Here is a 6,236-nt window from a genome sequence, read left to right on the forward strand (position 1 = left end):
GACGAATGAAAGGTTTAAAATAAAACGTTGGCTACTTCCTCTTATCCTTTTCATTTGCTCGCATAAAGCTGATGAAGACTGTTACAGCCTAATGCATGTCAGCTGAAAGCGATGGGCTATTTAGTTAGGCTATTGGTTTTGGCTGAGTTGTTGGCCTATAGTTTTTCCATCCATCAAAAGGTAGGCCTAGTAGCCTAGGCTAGAGGATTTATCTACAAATTAATTTGAGTAGGCCTAAGCCTACCCCTATCATTTATTAACCTACTATGATCATGCAATGAACCAGTCCTAGGCCTATTTAATTTCTGTCGTTGTAGGCCTCGTTATTTTCCAGATTCAGATTTGTCATCCAGTGACATCGTAGGCCTAAACAATCTCTTAAATTTCGGTTGCCATCAAAATCAATTTATTACGCGGGCCACTTCTGCCGTTACATTCCATTTGGAGAGGTGCGGGTCATCTCCGGTCATCCACTTCTGATGGTGTGCTCTGAGTGCGAGCGCGTCGGTCCTGATAGTAACCTACCTGGCGCCATCTAAAGGCGTGGGACATTCAGTGTTTTGGTGGATTTGGGTTGGCTGGTTCCAGCGTTTACTGAACATATCGTGATATGTTGTGTTTATGGATCCATAGGCTATAAAAAAAATCAAGACTGATATTTGTTTAGCAGGAAACCAAGGAGATTATTTTGAGCACTCTTGTTAGTTCTCGTTAGGCTTTGTCAGAGCCATAGAAAGAGTTGCGACACTCTTTGAAGTCGCCGTGGTTCACGTACGCTTCAACAGTTCCAAACAGCTCTTCGCGTGTAGTGTTATTTCAATGGGATAGACAGCAGCAAGTGCGTTATTGAACGGGAAACACTACAACAAAACAAAAACGAGTGTTATTACGTGTTAGTATGCTTACATTACAAGGATACAAGGAAGTTTATTGTCACATGCATATAGTTACTGCCTATTTGTGCATTTAAGGGGGGGTAAAAAAGTACAGTAGAAGGGGGTTAGTAGATTAAGTGGCAAGGGCTGCATAAGAAAGGTGGGGGAGGATTGGGATTGGGCGGGGGGCACCAACAAGGAGCCCGCAAGAGCAACAGGGGCAAGGAAAAACTCCCTTACCAAGGAAGAAACCTTGGGCAGATCCACGGCTCAAGGGGGCTAACCCAACTGCCAGGGTCTTGGTGTGTGTGTTGGGGGATGACAGGGGAGATGGGATAGTGTGCTGTGTATGTGGGGAGAGGGCAGTGTGCAATATGTGTGTTGGAGAAGCTTCCTCATGAGACAATGTGCTGTGTATTGGGGGTCAGTGTGCTGTAAGTATGTTGGGGATGTGTGAGTTGGAGAAGCTTCCTGATGAAATAATGTGCTGTGTATGTAGGGGAGAGGGAGTGTACTGCAAGTATGGTGAAGGGACTTACTATTGCAAGCAGAGTACTGTATGTATGATGTATGTGAGTGATGACAGTGAAAATGTGTGTGTGGGCGTGAGGGGAGTGGAGCAGTGACTGTGTGTGTGTGTGTGTGTGTGTGTGTGGTGTGTGTGTGGGTAGGTGAGGGCAGTGTGCTGTAAGTATGTAGAGGATGTGTGTTGGAGAAGATCCTGAAGACAATGTGCTGTGTATGTAGGGAGGGGGGGGCAGTGTGCAGCAAGTATGTAGAGGAGGCTTACTGTAGCAAGCAGTGTGCTGTATGTATGTGAGGTGATGACAGTGATGATGTAAGTGTGTGTGTTTTTTTTTGTGTGTGTGTTGGGGATGGGGTGGGTGTAGAAAGGCTAGGCAATCAAGGACATGGGTAGATAGATGGAGGAGAAATCAAAAATAATAAATAAAAAGTTCTATGGAGATGTGCAAAAGTTGGAGAAAGTCAGATATGTGTGTGTGTGTTTTTTGACGTGTGATGAAATAAGAAAATAAATAAAAGGTCTGTAGCATAGGGAGAGGGATGTAAAAGTGCTAAAAGTCATGTAGGTGTATGTGTGTGTGTGTGTGTGGGGGGTCATGAGTGCTGAGGAGGAATGAGTGCAAAGTCAGTATAGTGTGAGTTCAGAGTTGGGAAATGTTTGAGAGTGCTGAGGAGTGAATGTGTGCAAAGTCAGTATAGTGTGAGTTCAGAGTTCGGATGGCCTGGGGATAAAAACTTCTCCTGAGTCTCTCAGTTCTGGCTTTGTGACTACATAGGCGTCTTCTTGATTTCAGCAGTAGGAATAATCCATTGTTAGGATGAGAAGAGTCCTTCAGAATCTTTTGGGCTCTGAGGAGTACTCTTCTGGAATAGATATCTTGTAGAGCAGGGAGTTGAGTTCTTATAGTTCGTTCAGCTGAGCGCACTACTCTCTGCAGAGTACTACAATCTCTAACTGTGGAGTTCCCATACCAGGTGATGATGCTACCAGTTAGAACACTCTCAACCGCTGAAGTGTAGAAGGCCTATAGTGTCAATTACATATTGCGAGTATAATTGGTCTGCAACATCGATCTAAAATATGTTGGTAGTTCTAACATTGAACGTTTGTTTCCTTGCTGGACATGTTATTGGATTCCTACATTTGCCTGTATCACGCTACATATACTTTACTTACATTGTCAAAACATAGGCTATGCATTTTGTATGCATAGCCCCCCCCCCCAATCTACCACACAGCTTTGATCGTTGTAGCCTAAGACTAGCAATAAACGTCTATCAAATATATAAATAGCATTCAGTAGCCAAACAGCTTAAATTTTAAAAGTTTGATCAATGCATTAAATCTGTTCTCTTTTAGAAAAATAGTATAAAGGTGGCTGGTAGTAACATTTTAAGACTAGCCATAAACATGTCAAAAACACATAAGCTAAATAAGAATCAATAACAACTTAAATGTGAAAGTTTGATCAATACTGCAAGACACCCACTGTTTCAATAACACACTTGTAACTCAATAAGCAATCAACTGTTTCAATAAAATACAGACTACAGCATGAAAAGGATGACCGATACATGTTAGGTTTTCAATAGAATTTTTATTAAGTTTTCAATGTGTGTTTAAAACAAGAACAGGAACAAATGCAAAAAAGACTGGGAGAAAGGTATGGTGACACTGCAACATAAAAAAGGAGGTCTGACACTCATTTAGGTTTCCAAAAAATAAAAAGATTTCAGTTTCCAAAGTTTGAACAACAATTGTGTGTGAACTACACAAAAGACACAATGTGGAAGGGATGGCTAGCCCTCCGTGTACTCTGTACACCTATAAGATGGACATGGTAAGGAGGATGCAACACATTTGGCTGGAGTCGGGAGTGTTATGGAAGGTGTGGAAGATGCTGGATCAACACAACTCCATTTGTGTAAGGGCCCCATCGTGTGGACCTCAAACATAAAAAATGATCGTATCTGACCATTCCAGTCATATATCGCACACCCTTCTGGTCCTCTGCATCCTTGGTCCTGGATAAGCAGAACAGGCACAGTGGAGAATAGAGGGAGAGAACAGAGCAGGTAACACTCAGGTAACACAGAAACCTAAGCAAGAGTCCATCTCCAGCAAGTTTTACATACCCATACACAGCCGAACATTTGCAAGGCTGGTTGGGGGTGCCACAAGTCCACACAAAAACTATAACAACATGAAGAATTTTGTTGGGGATTACTTTCAGAGTGATCTATGCCCTATTAACCTGACTACACTTTTCAGTTATCCAAAAAAAGACATTTGTCCTACTTACAAAGATCACTGACCTAATGAAAGCATATGCCCTCTTGTCACGTCAGTCTCTTCCATGCAAACTTCGCTATGTATTTGACAAATTACTTGGCAGACAAAGCAATCAAAATTATTACACCAAGAACACCAACACGAAATGTAAAATTACAGAAAACTAAATTAACTGAAACCGATCATCAGTTGGAGCAAAAACTCCTACTGTAGGCTACTATGCAGACGCTACTGTCCCACGACCACGCTCGTGCCACACTCGCCTACTGCTTGTGCCACTGTCCTGTTTGGAACAGTGATAGTGGCACAGGACTGGGCTGGCAAGGGACACAAGAGCCACGCACCAGTAACAACAACAACACCTTATAATAGTCTAGGTTTTGCTCCTACTGCCTTCCCTGAAATACATAACTGAAATCCCCTCTTTCACAAGTCGTGGACACTAGCCTACTTCATGTCATGTTCAGCCCACGGTTCAGTTCATAACGCCATAAAACTCGCCATCTAGCAAGCTAATCTATATCAGGTTTAAAGACCACATTAATTTCCTCGATTTTTCACCTGAAGAGCGTTAATCACAAACCCATTGATAACCAGCACATCTGAATATAGAGTTACCATGCTGTATGAAATGTATTTTATCAAGATAAAGTTCGTGTTACCCCTCATAGCATGTCTAACGTTAACACTATGTATGTGAATGAGCTGACTAGCTAACGTAAGCTAGTAAGCTAACGCAATCAGGTTTGAAAAATATAGCATTATAAACATAATAAAAACCTGTTGACAACCAACCTATCATCTAAAGTTCCCCTACTACAATAGGCTAACCAAATGTGTTTTGTCTGAAATTCATTATTGACGTAGGAACATTATCTTTAAGCTAGCCTCTCTCCACATCAAGGTTTGCAGGCTAACTTTTGGCTTTAAAATTTCGGTCAACATTTAAGCAATAAATATCAGTTAAACAAGCAGCACAAAATCCTCAAAGAACAATACCAGTATCTACTAGTGCAGTTGGTATAGGAAATGCATATGTCAATTGAAAAAACGTCGTACTTTCGTCTACTTACCACTGACAATATCAGGCAGAAAGCAAGTGGATGGGGCTAAAGCCGTGAATGTCAAAGTTAGGAACTTTTGAGCTCTGCATAACGCCGGAGTAGCCTGGAAAAAGCGCCGCCATTGTTTCCTATGGAAGTCTATGGGAGTGTAGCCAAACAATCTTTGGTGTAGCCACTCTGTTCTTCTTCTTCTTCTTCTTCTTCTTCGTTCGATTAATGGCGGGTCATATCTTTCGTTATATACCGCCACCTACTGAGGTACTACACAGGAGTGTGTAAAAGGAGCGTTGGCAATTGAGATCTCAAATCATAAAAAAAAAAATTACACTCTATTAATTATACCTGAATCAATTAGATACCTAATGAGATATCTAATTCTTAATCCTTGCATTCCTTGTTCCTGTAATATATTGTGAATGTCGTTTTCCTCATCAAGCTCTTTCCATACTTGTCTAAATTGCTCATATTTCTTACAGTAAAATAAGACATGAGTGACATCCTCCAAGACCTTACATTCAGAACATATACCATTACTTATGCCCATTAAATATAAGGTAGCATTAAGGCCATTATGACCCAGTCTCAATCTGGTTAAGACTACCTCTTCCTGTCTGTTAAGACCTAGTGATGTAATTCTTTTACCTCCAATGCTACTCTGATTATTGTGATAGTATCTGCCTTTGCTCTCTGAATCCCATTCATCTTGCCATCTACGTGCAATTCCTGTTTTAATAAAGGCTTTAGCATCCCCTTTGCCTAATGGTGTATGAATTTCTATGATATTTGACTCAAGGGCTTTTTTGGCTAGTTTATCTGCAATTTCATTACCAATAATTCCATAATGCCCTGGTACCCAGCAAAACTGAATAACTAACCCTAGACTAACAATATTCACGCATAGAATTATCTGTAATAAAACTTTGAAGTACTGCCATAGAGTCAGTGTAGATAACTGATCTAAGAGGTTTAACCTCTTCAACCCACCTAAGAGCAGTTATTATTGCTGTCATTTTAACAGAAAATACTGATAAATAATTACTTGTTCTATATTTATATTTCTTATCAAATTCTGGAATATATATACCAATACCACATCTGCCACTAGGATCTTTAGAACCATCAGTGAATATTCTTAGATACCCATAATAGTTGTTCATATAATTTAGACAGGCATCAGTGAAGCTTTGTTTGGTAGGATGTTCATGCTTTTCTGCTATTAAATCAACATTAACTTTTGGATCAGGAAGTAGCCATGGGGGAATGCAGATTAATGCTAATGCTGGGCCATACTTGAGGTCTCTTAAACTATAGTCATTGACTAAACTGGTAATGCTCCAACCAAATCCAATGGGACTTCTTTTGAGTATTCCCAGCAATCATCTAGTACAGACATAGAAGGGTTGTTGAAACTTCCCTTTAACCTGACCCAGTAAGTCAAACATAATTGATCAAATCTTAAATTAATAGGGGCTTCCTTAG

At 40.6% G+C, this 6,236-nt stretch overlaps 1 long non-coding RNA gene across 1 annotated transcript; it reads right to left on the bottom strand.

Moving 5' to 3' along the window:
- Nucleotides 1-2,978: 2,978 nt before the first annotated feature.
- On the bottom strand, nucleotides 2,979-5,315 carry LOC125289892. The gene is made up of 2 exons (XR_007192711.1): nucleotides 4,767-5,315; nucleotides 2,979-3,425 (listed from the first exon to the last, which is right to left on the bottom strand). It is a non-coding gene; the product is annotated as an uncharacterized LOC125289892 (long non-coding RNA).
- Nucleotides 5,316-6,236: the final 921 nt, after the last annotated feature.

This window comes from Alosa alosa, chromosome 24, assembly GCF_017589495.1.
Source record: "Alosa alosa isolate M-15738 ecotype Scorff River chromosome 24, AALO_Geno_1.1, whole genome shotgun sequence".
In the NCBI taxonomy this organism is placed as follows: domain Eukaryota; kingdom Metazoa; phylum Chordata; class Actinopteri; order Clupeiformes; family Clupeidae; genus Alosa; species Alosa alosa.